Here is a 20369-nt window from a genome sequence, read left to right as displayed (position 1 = left end):
TAATGATTTTCTTTTTCTAACTTTTTTCACTATTTTTCACCAGAGTACACTCCCCGTATGGCTGAGATACCCGCCACCCCCTCTCAACACAATCCCCAAAGGAGGGAAACCGGAAACAGTTCTTGAAGTTTTTGGAAGTGGGAGGGAGTGACCCTCCCGGCCGTATTTATTAAAACAAAAATTATAAACATTTAAACATTAATGTACAATTTCATACCACATTGCGATGTTTGGCTAACCTTAACAGATTCTCTAATACAGAGGTTCTCCTAGCCGAACTATCATCCTACAAAACATTTACTTGAAATATTGAAATTGTACATCCTAACGTTTAAGGGCCAACGGCAAGGTCGTAACCGGTGTCAAGATCCCTAACCAGACATACCCCCCCCACTTGGAGGGGCGACAGCACTGAGGCGTACTCAAGTGCAACTACTACCAATTTCCCTTGACTTGACGGGGGCACTTATCAACTCGACGCCAGTTAAAGGTCGTTCGAAGACTCGTGTGAGGTATCTAGAAGGTATCGTAGACCTCCCCCCAACCCCACACAACTTACCGCATCTGCCGTCGCAGATGTCACTGGCCCCGGGAAATTCCCCAGGAGGGGGCTGTAACCCCTCCTACACAGGAAGGGGCCTTGACCGCCTTTCCTCTTCTTTCGGCGACCCATCCTTAGAAGGGACCGCCTCCCCGTTGAGGGGCCAAAGGCCACCTCCCCCGAGCGCTCCCATCCGTGTTGGGTGACGCCCACTCATAGGGATCTTCCAATTAGTGCTCACCGATCATGACCTTACCGCCCGACCAAAATAAATACGACAAATGCTAACTTAAACGAAACTACATTGGCCACTATGACCGAAAAAACCTGTTTATAAATGGACCTTACATCCGAAGTTCTTTAATCGCAAACTTGTAAAATTAGACCAATCTTTATTACGCATTTCAACATCAACACAACACTACAATAACCTGTAAATGAAATAGAATAATTGATCAAATTTATTAAAACCACTGGCTGTCCTCAGGGGCTGGTGGGTGGGTCAAAATTGGCTCTTCGTTCCGTCTCGGGCTCACGTGCAGCGAGGAGGTGCAGCTTCAGAGCACAGGAACAAGAGGATGTCTTCTGGTCTTGCGTCCCTTTTTATCCATCTTCAGGGCGGGCGTAAACCCGCCCCTGCCTGCCCCGAGGGCGTGGCCAGCCGCGTCAGTGTCTAGGCCAGCCCACTCTAGGGCGGGAAAAAGCGCGCCCCGGCTACGCCGCTTCGGGCATACCAGCCGAGACGCGCCTCCCGCCCAAAATGGCTTCCCGGGGGGATCGAGGCACTCTGCCATACGTTCGGGGGGACCGAGTGGTCGCCCCTTTCCATATGGCTGAGATACCCGCCACCCCCTCTCAACACAATCCCCAAAGGAGGGAAACCGGAAACAGTTCTTGAAGTTTTTGGAAGTGGGAGGGAGTGACCCTCCCGGCCGTATTTATTAAAACAAAAATTATAAACATTTAAACATTAATGTACAATTTCATACCACATTGCGATGTTTGGCTAACCTTAACAGATTCTCTAATACAGAGGTTCTCCTAGCCGAACTATCATCCTACAAAACATTTACTTGAAATATTGAAATTGTACATCCTAACGTTTAAGGGCCAACGGCAAGGTCGTAACCGGTGTCAAGATCCCTAACCAGACATACCCCCCCCACTTGGAGGGGCGACAGCACTGAGGCGTACTCAAGTGCAACTACTACCAATTTCCCTTGACTTGACGGGGGCACTTATCAACTCGACGCCAGTTAAAGGTCGTTCGAAGACTCGTGTGAGGTATCTAGAAGGTATCGTAGACCTCCCCCCAACCCCACACAACTTACCGCATCTGCCGTCGCAGATGTCACTGGCCCCGGGAAATTCCCCAGGAGGGGGCTGTAACCCCTCCTACACAGGAAGGGGCCTTGACCGCCTTTCCTCTTCTTTCGGCGACCCATCCTTAGAAGGGACCGCCTCCCTGTTGAGGGGCCAAAGGCCACCTCCCCCGAGCGCTCCCATCCGTGTTGGGTGACGCCCACTCATAGGGATCTTCCAATTAGTGCTCACCGATCATGACCTTACCGCCACAGGCCGGATAGTTGACCGGCTATCCGGACTCCCCACACAACTCCTACCTAAAGGTCATGTTTCAACGATTTTAACCATGCTAAGAAGTCTCCTAAGAGTAACTCATTCCCCACCCAAGACAAATGCACACCATCCCCCGAATACATACTGTCATCATTAATACAGCTATGAGAAATAGAATGCAATGCCCTGGAACGGAACAACCTACTCACTTTATTGTTAAGCTTTCTAACAGAATGGTTCAAAGCAGGAATAGAGATAGCCCCCCGCCACACCTTTCGTGGAATCAAATGGGACCATGCAATCGTGCACCCCGGAACTCTCCTCGCCAACCAACTTACGGTGGAAAGCATTGCCTCCAGGAGTAGTCGTCTACCGATGGTGACCAAATCATTACCCCCAACATGCACTATAACTATAGACGGCGGTGACCTTGTCCGCCCTAACAAACCCTCGAAAAATGTTTTAAACTGGTCAATACAGAGACCGCCCCTTCCGTAGAAGGACATCCTGTACCCGTATTCCCCAGCTACGTGAATCATGTCACCTGCTTTGAATACGTCTGCGGCACGCCTCACGTATGAGTGGCCCACGACCCACACCTCCTTTTTCACAGCCGGTGATGTCTGACCGCTGGCCCGGTGTAGGGTCGACTGCATAGTCCGCCCCGCCTCGTAGGCTTGCGTAACTGAAAACCAAACAAAAACAAGAAGCGTGAGTACATTATTACAGCTTCACAACATGTGCAACCGCACGTATCTTTTGTAACAATTGGAGGACCAACGCCCCACTCGTTTCACTTGCTCAACATTAAGACCCCTGGCTGTAGCTTCCGTAGCAGCCCCTATCCGAAAGGAATGGGTCCCAAATTCGCCCGGGTTCAAGCCCGCAGCGGCAATCGACATCGCAAGCACCCGCTGAAACTGAAATTTCGTCAGTGGGGTGGCGTCAGCGTGTCTTAACAAAGTCCCCCCCCATGATGCCACCCTTCGTGCTAGGTAATCCTCTAAACACTGTACCGGACACATGGAGGACCCAGGAATCCTGCGTATGATGACGCAGTCACCCATCCTATCTTGATCAGTCTTGGATTTTACAAAGGAGACAGTCATTGTTTCTCCCCTGATCTGAACGTGTTCCTGGCACAAACCCCCTGCCACCTCCAGTTTGTTCCTTGCAACTAGTTCGCTTACCCGCATTGCTCCGTGAAATGCTAGCGTAAAAGCGGCTCGGAACAGCAACGCCTCAAACTGAGATGAACATGTGGCCGGGAGTGTGGCCAACAACTGGGACAATCTATCCAAACCTATCGGGCGCCTTTCATCTACTCTGCGACCCTCAAGGCGTTGCCACCCACGTAGCGCTTTCTGTACAACGAAAGACGCTGTTGGGTCCTGGATAGCGTGTGCTCTGGCAACAAAGGAAATGGCAGCACGATGCCTCTGGGCCGTAGCCACCGATTTCCCAGCCCTACGTAAGGACATCAGGAAATTCACTACCCATTCCTCGTGACCCCAAAGTCGCTCTCTATCACTCCCCAAAAAGGCTAAATAGGCCCGAAACGCCCCTTCGTATGCCTTCCTCGTCCTTGGTGCTAGACTCTCTCCCACGAGGTGACGAAGTTCGGGGCACCGAGAGACCAGAGAGCTTCGGGAAAGGGTGCCGGCTCTGGGTCCGCTGAGGGGAGGAAACCCGAAAAAGCCTGCATTTGAAAACGAGACAGTGCGTCAGCCGCCTGATTCATCACCCCCGGAACATGTTTTGCTCTGAATAGCACGTTCAATTGCATGCATAGTAAAACAATTTCCTTAAGCAGTCTCAAAATCAGTTTACAACGTGCTGCCTGACTATTGATGCACTCGACCACGGTCATATTGTCAGACCAAAATATGACAGAGTGATCTTTGAACCCATCGGGCCATGTTCTCAAGGCCACCAAGATGGGAAACAGTTCCAGGAAAGCAATATTACTCGTCAGACCATTCTCATGCCACCATGTCGGCCATCTTTGTGCCGACCATTTCGTGCCGAAAATGGCGCCAAAACCTATGCTTCCTGCTGAATCTGTCCACAGCCCCAGCTCTTCAGAAGACACGGCTGGTTCATTCCAGACGATTCTACCATTGAAGTCCGCCAGAAATGCTAACCAAATACGCATGTCCTGGCGGATCTCGGCCGATAGTCTCGTGCGATGGTGGCACTCTTTAAGGCCGACCATCGCTTGGGCAATTGAACGGGAAAAGGGGCGGGCCATTGGTATTACCCTCAGGGCAAAATTCAACTGTCCCACCAACTGCTGTAATTGTTGCAGCGTAACTTTTGATGCATTCATACACACTTGCAGCGCAGCCCTGAACTTCAACACCTTCTCAGCTGGCAAACGGAAACACCCTTCAATGGAGTCCAACTCGATCCCCAGAAACTCGAGGCAAGTCGTAGGACCCACTGTTTTACCCGGCGCCAATGGCACACCAAACTGTTTCATTAACACACAAAATTCGGCCAAGGCCCGGGCACATTCAAGATCCCCGGCTGCCCCAAGAAACAGAAAATCATCAAGGTAGTGCATTACATCTTGGAAACCTGTTTTCTTTGTGAAGACCCATTGTAGAAAACTACTGAATTTCTCGAAATAAGCACAGGATATAGAGCACCCCATTGGCATACACCTATCCATGTAATAACAACCCTGAAACATGAATCCTAGGAGACGCTGGTCGTCTGGGTGTACCGGGAGCAATCGGAACGCTGACTCGATATCTGACTTCGCCATCAGCGCCCCGGGCCCCAGGCGATTTAAAATGGCTACGGCCTCATCGAAGGATGCGTACCGCACCGAACACACTTCTGGATCGATTGCATCATTTACGGAAAGACCTCGTGGAGCTGATAAATTATGAATCAGTCGGAACTCACCGGGGTCTTTCTTGGGGACTACCCCTAAGGGAGAACAAACAAAATTCTGGACCGGGGGTAAACTAAACGGGCCGGCGACCCGACCTCGAGTCACCTCTTTCCGGATCTTATCCTGTACTACGGTCGTATGCTGCAGGACGGAAAGTTGATTTTTACACTTTTCCACACCCTGAAAGTCCCCTACCGGGATGCGGAAACCATACGAAAAACCGTTCCGCAGCACCCCAGCAGAAGTACGATCCGGGTATTCACTGAGCCAGGGAATCATCGCCAGGGTATCAATTGGGGTAGGTAAAGGCGCCCCTCGGACTATATTAGACCTGTTTGGCACCTCCTCTCCCCCCGTTATCACCCGTTTTGGCTCTGCACGAGGACTCAGGATGGGACGACCCACAACCACTACATTCATGTTTGAATTTACACGATCCCTGGGGTCTAGTACATTTACCTCTGTTGTAATTAAAGCAGAAACCCCTTTTTCCGGTATTGACGGCAGGTTTCGAGTAATCGTCGGCACCCGTACCTGATCGAAAGGGCGTCCCCGCATATTGCCGGGAGGATTCGCCAACATTACTTCCCACCAACGGCATTTTCAACATTCCTGACTCCTTCATTTTATCCCAAGTCAAGGAATCATAACAATCCCAGGTTAAACTTTTATTATGCTCCTTTTCCTTTCTGAACAGATTATCGTAACAGAACCAATGATTACCCTGGTGCGATGTCGAGTACCCCATGATTCGTGATTGATAGATTGGGAACTCGGAAAGCAACTCAGGTCTACGTTCCCCCAAGATTGATGTAAAGATTCCCCAAGCATTGCCCCAATTGCCGATATTCTCATTCACTTTAAAGGCGGCCATTTTTGCGCGCCAAACACTCTGATGCATGAGATCCTTCTGACTCTTCACATGCTCTACCTCATAATGATCAACAAGCAGTGAGAAAATGTTCACATACTCCCCCGCCCAAATCTTTTCCTTAATTGCCAAAGGAACATGTTGCCCCAACTTTTCTCTCCGAGAGGGTGTTGACTCATCCCTCGCGATCGGCAATGGCCGCTTACCTGCACCTGACGCTGCCTCTGTGGTCGCAATCGTCCCTGGTGTCTTGTCCCCTACTGCAGCCGGCACGGGCACCTTGGCTGCTTCCCGTTTCTCACGCAATTGCTTTATCAGCGCCTGCGCATCGACAGCCGTGGCGCCCTCGTTACCTTTACCCAACCACGCTGCCAATTGTGCCGCCAGCTCGGGCGGCATATCATCCTCGGACACGGGGGTGACCACAACGGGAATTGGATTCCCCTCCTTCGGCACGGGAGTTGGAGCCTCGAGCGGGGCACTGGGACCCGGGATGTCTTCACCCGCTGCCCCCCTCCTGGGCCTCTTGTTTTTCCCTCCCGGGGCTGCTCCCGCCAAAGGACGTTTTGGACCCCCTTCCTCATTCTTGTCCACCCGCTTCTTTAGCTCGGACATCTCCTTCATGAGAACGCGCAGCATCTGGTCAGTAGTCATGCGCTTTCCCACCTTCTTCGGCATTCTCCAACAAAGTAACTGTAAAACAAACAAGAACGATTAAAACGCTCAAAATTGGCTCTTCGTTCCGTCTCGAGCTCACGTGCAGCGAGGAGGTGCAGCTTCAGAGCACAGGAACAAGAGGATGTCTTCTGGTCTTGCGTCCCTTTTTATCCATCTTCAGGGCGGGCGTAAACCCGCCCCTGCCTGCCCCGAGGGCGTGGCCAGCCGCGTCAGTGTCTAGGCCAGCCCACTCTAGGGCGGGAAAAAGCGCGCCCCGGCTACGCCGCTTCGGGCATACCAGCCGAGACGCGCCTCCCGCCCAAAATGGCTTCCCGGGGGGATCGAGGCACTCTGCCATACGTTCGGGGGGACCGAGTGGTCGCCCCTTTCCATTACGCTTCCCGGTGCGCGTACCGGGCGCTCACCCCGTGAAAAATTTTAAAATGTTTTTTTGGGGGGGGACATAAATGGGCCTCCTAAACCCCCCTCAGAAAACCTAGAGGGTCAGGAAGTGTCTACCGTGCCCCCTTCTACCCATTCTCAACATTGTATGTCCTCCATCTTGTGTCTCAATTCTACAGAAACACAAAATGGCGGACTTCCGTAGCGTTTCCGGTGTGCGTACCGGGGCGCGCACCGGTAAGCGCTCCCAAAAAAATGTAGGAAAGTAATTTACATAAAAACCACTGGAGACACTTACACCAAATATAGAATAGGCCCTACTACATAGAAGTCCCTACCATTTACCCAAATATGGTGGTATTCCATTGAGCCATTTGGGCTGTAGCCCTGTCTAAATATCCTGAGGTAAATTACATGACAAAAACACAAATTGAAACTGTTTGAATTTTCAACCAATTAAAATGTTACTTACATTTTGTACTTTTATGTGCTGACATTTGATTGGTTAAGTACATGAATATATATGAAAAATGAGAGGGAAACACAGCCATTTTGACTAACACTACCTAAGGTACATTTGGAAAGAATTTTCAAAGAAAACTTCAACTACTTTAAAATAGGTAAGTTGTTAATTTGAAAGGAGAACTATGTTATGCACTTTAAATGAATTTAGGAAAACGTTTTCAGATAGTTATATACTGTCCCTCTGTAAGAGTTAGAGATTGAGATAGGCTTCTCTGTTATAGTTATGAATTGAGTTAGGCTTCTCTGGTATAATTATGAATTTACTTAGGCTTCATCACAGGCACTTTTTAATAGTTCTACTTCCTGCCTGAAACCATACACTGCCCAAAGATAACTTCACTGTTAAAAACTCACAAGTACCTGTCTGAACTTCCCAACAGCGCCCTATCTCTACTGATATATTTATTTTTTATGCAATTTACAGCAACAAAATGGAAGGAGAACAGAATATTTCTTTCAAAATTGTTTTGGACAACAACCCTGAAGAAAAAATTGCTGAGAATGATAACTTTGATTTTATGGATGAGTCTCTGGACCTTCAATTAGTTCAGTGTGTGGAATAAATAGAATCACAGAATGAAAATGAGGACATTCCAGAAAATATATTGTTAGAAGTTTTATTACATTTTGAAAAAGAATCAGAAAAATAAATTTATATTTAATAATCAAAAACTGTTCGAGACATTATTCATTTTTATATGTAATTCATCAAGTAGTTCCAAAATGTTTATAATATTAAGTGAGACTTATAGTATACTGTGCAACTTTTTTGTGTTACATAGTAAGTTTGCTCATAGTTACTTCCTTTCTCCCACTATATTATCTCCAATGTGTATTTAACATCTCTTTATCATCTCCTGCCTCCATGTTGTTTCTGCTTTCCTGACAGTATATGGTATGAATTCCATATACCACAATAACTTCTGTAACAACATGCAAGATATCTACAAAGGAGACGGTGTATATTAAATTTTAGACTCTGCATTGGTACCTACATGTTGGTACTTAATAAAAAAAAAACAACAAAAAGAACAATTAATAAACATTAAACATACAATTTTTGAAAAGTCTGTCATTCTTTTTCCCCCATGGTACGCTCCCTGGTGCGCTCCCCGGTGCGCGTACCGGGCGCTCCCCCCGGGCTTTCCCCATGTGAAAGGACGCACTACTGGAGTTGCGTCACTTTTGTGACACACTCCAGCAATGCGTCACTTTTGCGCTTACAGATACGTCAGAAATACTGACGTATCTGTAACTCCTTGCGAAATGATTCGTCATACATTAAATATGACGCATCAGAAATGTCGTAAGGAGTGCGCACTGAAAAGTGACACATCACTGTTTTCACTCAGCGATGCGTCACTTTTCATAAATGAGGTCCCCAGTTTATTCACTGTGTCACCTCTACGACCCTTTCTTGCGTCAATACGTCCCTTTTGCATACATTACACCTGACGTAGGAATAATGTGGCGCAGGGGCTTACAAAGTGACGCAACTACCTAGATGCGTCACTTTGTAAATATGACTGAATAAGGTGCATTTTTTATAGCACTGGTGCGTCACAAAAAGTGACGCTCCGGTGGCGTTAAAGTGACGCATGGCCTCATAAATGAGTCCTTCAGTCTTCTACTCATGCGTCATATTAAATTTATGACGTATTATGTTGGAAGTTCTTACAGATACGTCAGTATTTCAGACGTGTCTGTAAGCGCAAAAGTGATGCATTTCTGGAGTGTGTCACAAAAATGAAGCAACTCCAGCAATGCATCCTTTCACATGGGGCCAAGCCCCATGTGAAAGGGCCTGCACGCCTGCTGTGAAAAAGGCGTAATATTTGGAAGCAACAGCGTCATAAAAGTGACGCAGTGATATCTCATAGATTTCACTGCGTCACCTCTACGACCCTTTCTTGCGTCAATACGTCCCTTTTGCATACATTACAGTTGACGTAGGTATAATGTGGCGCAGGGGCTAATAAAGTGACACATCTACCTAGATGCGTCACTTTGTAAATATGACTGAATAAGGTGCATTATTTACAGCACTGGTGCGTCTCAAAAAGTGACGCACCGGTGGCGTTAAAGTGGCACATGGCCTCATAAATGAGGCCTTTAGTCTTCTACTCATGCGTCATATTAAATTTATGACATATTATGTTGGAAGTTCTTACAGATACGTCAGTATTTCAGACGTATCTGTAAGCGCAAAAGTGATGTATTCCTGGAGTGTGTCTCAAAAATGAATCAACTCCAGCAATTCATCCTTTCACATGGGGCCAGGCCCCATGTGAAAGGGCCTGCACGTCTGCTGTGAAACAGGCGTAATATTTGGACGCAACAGAGTCATAAAAGTGACGCAGTGATATCTCATAGATTTCACTGCGTCACCTCTACGACCCTTTCTTGCGTCAATACGTCCCTTTTGCATACATTACACCTGACGTAGGAATAATGTGGCGCAGGGGCTTACAAAGTGATGCATCTACCTAGATGCGCCACTTTGTAAATATGACTGAATAAGGTGCATTTTTTACTGTACTGATGCGTCACAAAAAGTGACGCTCTGGTGGCATTAAAGTGACGCATGGCTTCATAAATGAGGCCTTCAGTCTTCAACTCCAGCAATGCATCTTTTCTTACCCTTCCACACCCCCGTTCCTTTTCAACATTTTCTTTGAATATCCACATTCCCCATATTCACTCTTCTTCTCCTTACTTTCCTTCCCAACACTCACCTTCTTTCAGTCCCCCTACTTCACTTCCTTTCTCCTCTCATACCTTTCTGTTCTTACTTACTCATTTTCCTTTCCATTATCAATGCACTCCATTTCACTTACTCTTTTTCATTTTTTTAAGAATATAGCTCTTTGATGAGAATTGGAGGTAGTTCTGAAAAGAACTTTTTTTTCTTCTTTTTTTTAAGAACAGAAACAAAAACAGGGAATGGAAACTGCTCAACAGGAGCAAAAAAAAACAAAAAAATGAGGGCTGGTACTGGCAGTGATGGTTCTCCAATGCTCGAACGATGAGCAGGACACTTTGCTCCCCATAAGTAAGGAGTTGATCGCAGTATCTGCATTTCAGGACAGCATTGTCGAAAGCAGGTTGAATATTTGGCACGAGATCCTGCGATCGCCCCCTCCCAGAAGTAGTTGCTCATCCGGTGGATGTAGAGGCCCCATCACTGGGAACCTCTTGTGCCAGAGCCCTGACACTTTCCCGGGCAAAATTCTGGGGGTGCCTCCTCTCCACATGCCGTATCATTGTAAAGTTCCCAAAAGAATATTTCTTTTTGGGGTCACCCCGTGACAGGACTTGTTTGCAGATCCTGCACTCCACTTTTGGAGCATTCACCTTTGCAGTGCATTGCAGGCGCGCAAGTTATAGTGAGTCCAACTAACTATAACGTGGGAATTTCAATGGTTTTATGTCAGTAAAATTTCCAGCTAACTGTAACTGGTGTGAAACCTATGGTTTTTTCAGTGAATATATATATATATACACACACACACACATATATATATACACACACACATATAGATATATATATACACACACACATATATATATATATATATATATACACACACACATATATATATATACACACAGACACACATATTACCTACTGGCGGTCGCCAGTAGGTAGTTATACTTAGGATTATTTTCAATAGGAAAATCGCAACATTCTATTGGGAATAACTTTGGCGCCGGTTGAGGAATCTGCCTGAAATTTTCCTCACATTTGCCTCGCGGCGCTCCGGTCTTTCCCTGAGAGGTTGGGGGGGATTTTGTACTTTTTTTGGCTTTTATGAACTATTTTATATTTTTCTTGTTATTTTTATGGGGAGAAACAAAAAACAGGGAATTGAAAACGGCTCAACTGGAGCAAAACAAAATCTGGAAAACATTATGGATTTTTGGGGTATTTGTGGTTGTCACCAGCATGGTTGATGAGCGTTATGCTTTGCTCACCATAGGTGATGGTCTTACCACAAAAAATACAAGTGATCTTGTATTGCCCAAACTTTGGTTGAATGTTTGGGACCATCTCCCTTGTCTCTGGTCCCGATGGAGTGGGTTGCTTTCGTTTGGAGGTGCTGGGTGAAGATTGGGGAGGGTTGCTGGCCAGTTCTCTCACCTCTGCCGCAGCATAGTTGTTGGGAGGCCTGCGCTGAATGTGCCGAATCATGGTGTTATTGCCAAATGAGTATTTTTTTTTGGGTTCCCCCTTGAAAGTTTAGTGCCACAGATTAGGCAAGTCACCTTTGGCGCATTCACATTCTTCTTGCCCTCTGGGATGGAAAAAAACTCCCATACAATGTGCTGCTTTGGCCTATATGGGGTATTGTCTTCTGGTAGGAATCTCCTATTCCCCTCCTCCTCCTCGTCCTCCTCTTCTTCATCTCCACCACTGTGGTGTTGGGGTTGTCCTCTTGGTGAAGGTGGTGGTGCAGATGCTCCAGCTGCTGCTGCTACTGTAGCCTTTTTAAAGTACAAAATATTCACAGATCTCCAAACAGGTCTTCCTCAGTCAAAGGACAAAGTCAGAATAAGGAAAAAAGGTGGGGTCTTTCATCATTTGGAAAAAAAAACTGTCCTGAACCAATGAAAAGTGTTATTTTCAGGTCACATGACCCAGGCTTTCATCATTTGGAAACCAAAACTGTTCTGCACCAGTATAAAGTGTTATTTTCAGGTCACATGACCCGACGCGCTTACGCTACGCGCCCCCCAGGGCGCGTCGCATAAGCGCGTCGGATGCTTACGTTGCGTGATCGTATTCGCTCAAGTGCTTCCCGGTGCGCTTACGCCGTGCGTATCACGCGGACGCGGCACGTCACGATGATGTTTTCGTTCACGGCAATAGCGCTAATGGGACGCTCACCGGTGAGCGCCCCGGGGCGCGCCGGAAAACTGCGCTTTACGGTGCGCTCACCGGGGCGCGCACCGGGAGCGCTCCATGGCAAAAAAAATAGTATTATATAAATATACAATATAGGATTCATTTTTAAAAATATTACATTTCATAGCTATGGAAATTTGCTATTAAAAAACCTTTGACATTCACTGAAAAAACCATAGGTTTCACACCAGTTATAGTTAGGAATTAGCATTTAAAAAACCTATGAAATTCACTGAAAAAAACATAGGTTTCACACCAGTTATAGTTAGGGATTAGCATTTAAAAAACCTATGAAATTCACTGAAAAAAAACATAGGTTTCACACCAGTTATAGTTAGGAATTAGCATTTAAAAAACCTATTAAATTCACTGAAAAAACCATAGGTTTCACACCAGTTATAGTTAGCTGGAAATTTTACTGACATAAAACCATTGAAATTCCCACGTTATAGTTAGTTGGACTCACTATAACTTGTGCGCCTGCAATGCACTGCTGATGACGTAACATATTACATCACTCATGACATGGTCAGTGACATCACTCCTGACATCACTAATGACACCATCCTTGTGACAGAGTGACAGACCTCCTTTCAGTGTAATGTAACCCTTGAAACACATATTCAAAAATAGAAACTCATTTTTTTTTAAAAATGGAGATACCCATACAAGTTACAACAACCAATTCAGTAATTCCACCATCTATGTACACATCCACTCATTCATCAACAGTTCTATATAGTCACTCATACATATACTCACTCATCATATGTAGTGATACACCTATACATCCTGTTACAGACCGACAGTCATCCAAAAGTTACTCACACACATACTCACACATGCAAATAAACTATTGAACATCCATTTATTTGCATATACAGCTATACACACACTACCACCTTACTTCTAAGGAAACTTACACATACTTACTCTCTTAAACAATCACTTATAGAAACACATACATATTTAAAATGAAACTCTAACAATCTCTCACTCTCACATATACTCACTTATATACATCAATACTCACATATACTAGAATAAAACATATTTAGTTACTGATAAAGACACTAGTGAGACAGTCATTCACTCACTAACACACACATATACACAGTCATCCACCCTTACAATCCAACACATATGCTGTCTTCAAAACACATACAAACAGTGAGTCAGTCATTATTGCATCTATGTGCTAAGTAATACCCCCACCAAACCATACAGACACTCATACTGATACTAAAAAAAACATCTAATAACCCATACACACACACATGTAGCTACTCACCAACCCATGCAGCCACTTATACACAAAGTGAAACACTGATACATATATTTAAATATTTAAAAATTATGTTTATGTTTATGTTTATTAAAACTTTTATAGCGCGCTCTATTACCACGGGGTATCCTGGCGCGGCGAGTAATTGGACAGCAAGAGTGCTGGATCAGAGCCTAAACGAGCTGTTAGAGGGGGGCATTGAACAGATGAGTCTTGAGTTCCTTCTTAAAAACAGTGATGGTCGGCGCAGCTCTAAGGAACAGGGGAAGAGCATTCCAAGCAGAAGCTGCCTTAACTGAGATAGATTGGCCTCCCAAACGAGCATATTTGAATTTGGGAGTAGCCAGTCGGCATTGATTGGCCGATCGAAGGGCACGGTTAGGAGTATAAAATGAAAACCGTTTCTGCAAATACGACGGTCCCTGAACATGGACTGCTCTAAATGCCAACACAAGAATTTTAAACAAGATTCGATGCGGTACAGGTAGCCAGTGCAAACTTCGTAGGTGACTCCGCACACTCGACCTCCTGGGGAGAGAGAAAAGCAAGCGTACTGCAGCGTTTTGAATCACCTGTAGCCGATGAACCATATACGCGGGTAGGCCACAGAATAAGGCATTAGCGTAATCGAGCCGAGATAAAATCAGGGCTCGAAGAACAGACTCCTTGGCTACCCTGGGCAAAAGAGGGAAAAATTTCCTCAAGGCTCGCAGGGTGCCAAAGCAGGTACCGGTCAGTTTTTTTATGTGATCCGCAAACTTCAGATCCTGACCGAACCAGACCCCCAAGTTCATAGCTGGGCCTCCCGTCGCACTGGGACAGGGCAGGTCCGGGGGCCAAATCTGATCCTTGAAGTTGTCAGGAAAAGAGCCGAAGAATAAAATCTCGGACTTGTCTTCATTGCACTTAAGTTGAACTTGTGCAAGCCACCTGAATACTTCCGACAAACAATGTTGGACTGCTGATGGATCAGACACACCCTTAGGCCAGGTGAATAACAGCTGTGTGTTGTCTGCGTAAGCTGTTATCTTGGCTCCCAGCTGTTCCGCCAGATATAGTAAAGGGGTCATATAAACGTTAAACAATAAAGGGCTTAACGTAGAACCCTGCGGAACTCCAGTTGACAGTCTCTTCGGGGCCGAAGAGTAGGGGGGCATCCAGACCTGCTGAGTTCTATCGCTCAGAAACGATGACAGCCAGTCAAGGGCCAGCCCTGAGATGCCAACGGCTCGCAGTCTAGTAATAAGTAAGGCATGAGGCACCGTATCGAAGGCGGCAGAGAGGTCCAATAAAATCAGGACCGCTCTGCCACCCCCGTCCAAGCACTCTCGAACAGCCTCCGAGACCTCAACTAGTGCTGTCTCGGTACTATAGGCCGCTCTGAACCCTGACTGGGCAGGATGTAGTGCGTGGGAGGACTCAATGAAGCCATCCAACTGTTTGAAAGCCACCTTCTCGCACACCTTCGCCAGAGCTGGCAACAGTGATATGGGCCGATAGCTCGATGGCATTGCTGGGTCTAGACCAGCCTTTTTTAACAAAGGGAGCAGCTTTGCCTCCTTCCAACTTCTCGGAATCGAGGCCTTGGAAAGGGAGAGGTTAATAATGTGCGTCACCTCTTGATTAATAGTATCCACTATCCCTCCCAAAACCCTGGCTGGGCAGGGGTCTGCAGGAGATCCGGACTTTAACGCTGCCAGGATTTGCCGTATATCCGATTCCGAGGCCGGGAGGAAGGCAACAAACTGATCCTTTGGGCATTGTTTATCCGATACTAAAAGGGTATGTGGGGTCGTAAAGGACTTTTGAGCCACTTCTAAGTCCAATTGAATTTTTGTAATTTTATCAGTGAAATAACAGGACAGTTCTTCACACCATTGAGCGGAAGAAGGGAGCCGGGGTTGGGCAGCACATGGAGACTCACAAATATATGTATTCACTAAGATACACTTAATAGTTAACCAATCAATTTTTTATAACAAAAACATCCATTTAGACACTTATTTAAAAATGTATTCTTCCATCGACCTTTACAAATACATATGTAAAACATATTTATTTTACTGAAAGACACACATTCACTGGATGGTGTCATCAGTGATGTCATGAGTGATGTCACTGACCATGTCATGAGTGATGTAATATGTGACGTCATCAGCAGTGCATTGCAGGCGCGCAAGTTATAGTGAGTCCAACTAACTATAACGTGGGAATTTCAATGGTTTTATGTCAGTAAAATTTCCAGCTAACTATAACTGGTGTGAAACCTATGGTTTTTTCAGTGAATTTAATAGGTTTTTTAAATGCTAATTCCTAACTATAACTGGTGTGAAACCTATGTTTTTTTCAGTGAATATATACATACACACACACACATATTACCTACTGGCGATAGCCAGTAGGCATATATAGTTAGGATTGGCTACCATAGGAAATCTGCAACATTCTATTGGTAATAACTTTGGCGCCGGTTGAGGAATTTGCGTGTCATTTTCCAAAATTTTGGCCAGCTCAGCACCGCTCCTTCCCTGAAAGTTTCAGGGGGATTCGTGAAGTAGGGGCTGAGAAAAAAGGGGGGTCCCAAAACGTGTTTTCCCCATGTTAATTTCCATAGGACGGTCTGACAAGTCTACAGCCCGAACCGCTGAACGGAATAACGCCAAACTTTGCAAAATTGTAGGGACTGGTACGCAGATGTGCCTTTGCTATGTTTGGTTAAAATTGCTCCAGTGGTGTTTAAAAAAATCAGGTTCAAAAACACATATATATCTATATGAGCTTACGGGTCCGCGCACCGTACCCTTACATGGGTGAGCGCGATCCTGATTGGCTGGCAGTCGACTGTCAACATTCCAAACTGTCCAAACCAGGAAGAGTTGGCCACCATCTTATTTCTCAGGAGAACTGAGGCACAAGAGAGCCCAAAACAAGAGTGGAAAACATGAAAAGGGGGCAGGGTAGAGACCCCCAACCCCAAAGCCCTTCTCAGGGGGTCTCAGAAGGACCCCCAAGGGCAAAAAAAAAAAAATCGAAAAATCGGGGGGTACGCGCACGGTACGCGTATAGGCGAGCGTACGTACACGTACCGTGCGCCTACCGTGCGCGTACCCCGTGATTTTATATTAAAAAAAATAATACTTTTGCCCTTGGGGGTCCTTCTGGGACAACCTGAGAAGGGCTAGGGGGTCAGAGAGTCTCTACCCTGCCCCCTTTTTGCGTTTTCCACTCTTGTTTAGTGATCTCTTGTGCCTGAGTTCTACTGAGAAATGAGATGGCTGCTCAGGTGGTACCAGAAGGATATTAACATATAAAAAGGTTATTCGCTAATAGATTTGCATTTACAATACCTTTGAAGTTTTTTGAAAAAAATATAGGTTTCACGCCGGATATAGTTAGGAATTAGCATTTAAAAAACCTTGCAAATTCACTGAAAAAACCGTAGGTTTTAGGCCATATATAGTTAGGAATTAGCATTTTAAAAACCTTGCAAATTCACTTAAAAAACCATAGGTTTCAGGCCTTATATTGTTAGGAATTAGCATTTAAAAAACCTTGCAAATTCACTTAAAAAACCATAGGTTTCAGGCCTTATATAGTTAGGAATTAGCATTTAAAAAACCTTGCAAATTCACTTAAAAAACGATAGGTTTCAGGCCTTATATAGTTAGGAATTAGCATTTAAAAAACCTTTGAAATTCACTGAAAAAACCATAGGTTTCAGGCCTTATATAGTTAGAAATTAGCTTTAAAAAAAACTTTGAAATTCACTCAAAAGAAGTTTTAAGGGTGTTATAGTTTGCTGGACATTTCACTCATACAAAACCATTGAAATTGCTCCTATATAGTTAGTTGGACTAACTATATTTCGCGCACCCGCAATGCACTGCTGATGATGTCACATATTAGATCATTCATGACATGGTCAGTGACATCACTGATGACATCTCAAATGACATCACTGATGACATCACTGATGACATCATCCACGTGACAATCACATACACCTTTTCATACACAAGTAAAATCTTTCATCACTCTTTGTAAAACACAGAGTATCATATTTGAATGCATTGTCACAGCAATACAAGTATCAAAAAACCCACTCAGTGATTCATAGATGTATGCACACATCTAATCACTTACCTGTAGATTCACTCATACATGCTGTCAATGAACGATAGAACACTATCAAAAATACTTATACACCTATATTAACATTACACAGCAGCACACATCGTATTCACATATGAAGTCATCCTACTCACTTAGGCAAACAATGGATCATACTTACATACTTACTTAACTACACACTTATACAAACACCACTTCATCTATTCATTTAGATAGTAAGTCATACTTAGTGAATTATAAAATCATTATTACAAGTATATAGTTATCCATACAGTTACTCACACAATCATTTAGTCTTATAGATAAATATTTATATACAACAACTGACACATACACTGCCTTTTATTTTTCTAGTTTGTTGGACATGTACCATTGAGAAATATATTTGCCCATCACCGCACCCTTAAAGAGATTCACTCACCCAAACTGTTAGAACATGTAATTATAACTTCATATATCTACTGAATCAACTATTCACACATCTTTGGACCGTCACACACCCCCCAACGAACCACACACACTTTCACTCTCCCATAGAAATACTCAGTTATCTAATCAATAACTAATATAGACTTTCACATAGCTAGTAACCAACTGGAGAACCAGTTTACACAACAACTGACAAAGTGATACAGATATTCGCACAGTTTAGTCCCTATCCACTATATTTAGTGAGACACTATAAATTGGTCAAGTAAACAGTCAATTACACTGCTTCTAAATCCTCCTTCCAAATATTTATTTATATATATCCACTCATTCTTCAATGCAAATTGCTATATATATAATGCATATTTAAATAAAGAAGCAAACCAAATTCACTGGATGATGTCATCAGTGATATCATCAGTGATGTAATTTGAGATGTCATCAGTGATGTCACTGACCATGTCATGAATGATCTAATATGTGACATCATCAGCAGTGCATTGCGGGTGCGCAAAATATAGTTATTCCAACTAACTATATAGGAGCAATTTCAATGGTTTTGTATGAGTGAAATGTTCAGCAAACTATAACACCCCTAAAACATTTTTTGAGTGAATTTCAAAGTTTTTTTTAAAGCTAATTCCTAACTATATAAGGCCTGAAACCTATGGTTTTTTCAGTGAATATATATATATATATATACACACACATATATATATACACACACACACATATATATATGTATATATATATATACACACACACTTATATATTACCTACTGGCGGTCGCCAGTAGGTATATATAGTTAGGATTTTTTTGAATAGGGATTTCTGAAAATTCTATGTTGAATAACTTTGGCGTTGATGGACGGAAAATGGCACATTTTGTTTCTGAGCGTCCCCTGAAAGTTTGGGGGGGTTTCGTCAAGCGGGGGCCGAGAAAGAAGGGGGGTCCCAAAACGTGTTTTTAACATTGAGTTTTCCATAGGGCGGTTGGACTCACTTTTAGCTCGAACGGCTGAATGGATTTCTATGAAACTTGGCAAAATTGTAGAGACTGTTTGCCCGATGTGCCTTTGCTAGGTCTCAAGATATGTGCTCCAGTGGATTTTGAGAAATTAACTTTCAAAAAAATATATATATCTGTGACAGCGTCCCGGTTAGCGCCCCGGTTCGCGTACCAGACACGTAATGGAACTTCGCGAGGAGAAGCGGATTGGCTCTCCGGTGACTCTCAACATTCTAAACAGTCTTGAGCGGCCGCCATCTTGTCTCTCGGTAGGATCGAGAGACAAGAGGTGGAAATAAACGAAGGGGGAAATGAATGAAAGGGGCAAGGTAGACCCCCCCTGACCCCCTACGATTGATGTGGGGGCTATTAAAGGGCCCCGCGGGGCAAAAAAAAAAACATTTTTTTTTGATTTTTCACGGTGGAAGCGCTACCCGGTACGCGAACCGGGTAGCTCACCGGTAGCGTAACAGGAGTCCGCCATCTTGTGTTTCGGACGAATTTAGTCACAAGATGGAGGATAAACAATGTTGGGAATGGGAATATGTGACATCATCAGCAGTGGATTGCGGGTGCGCGATATATAGTTATTGCAAATAACTATATATGCGAATTTCTATGGTTTTGTGCGAGTAAATTAAAGTTTTGTAAATGCTAATCCCTAACTATATATGGTCTATAACCAATGGTTTTTTCAGTGAATTTTCAAGGTTTTGTAAATGCAAATTCCTAACTATATATGGTCTATAACCTATGGTTTTTTCAGTGAATTTCATTGGTTTTTTAAAAGCTAATATCTATAGCTGTAAAATATATTCTTTATTACGTGACGTATCAAGTAGCCACGTGAGACGCCTCATGACGTGTCGCATAAACGTGACGTATCGTCTGTGCAGCGCAAACAAAACCCGTAACGTCAGCGCGCCAGAGCACGCTTACAGATATATATATATATTTTTTACCTTAATTAGACAAAATCCACACGTGCACATATCTTGAGGCCTTGCAAAGGCACATCAAACAAACAGTCCCTACAATTTTTCCAAGTTTGGTGGAAATCTATTCCTTTAAATTTTATTTTACTGTTTCTCTTGGTTTTCCCCTTGTTACGCTTACCGGAACGCTACCCGGTA

The sequence above is a fragment of the Lissotriton vulgaris genome, chromosome 6, assembly GCF_964263255.1.
Source record: "Lissotriton vulgaris chromosome 6, aLisVul1.2, whole genome shotgun sequence".
Taxonomy (NCBI): Eukaryota; Metazoa; Chordata; class Amphibia; order Caudata; family Salamandridae; genus Lissotriton; species Lissotriton vulgaris.
This window is presented reverse-complemented; position numbering follows the sequence as displayed.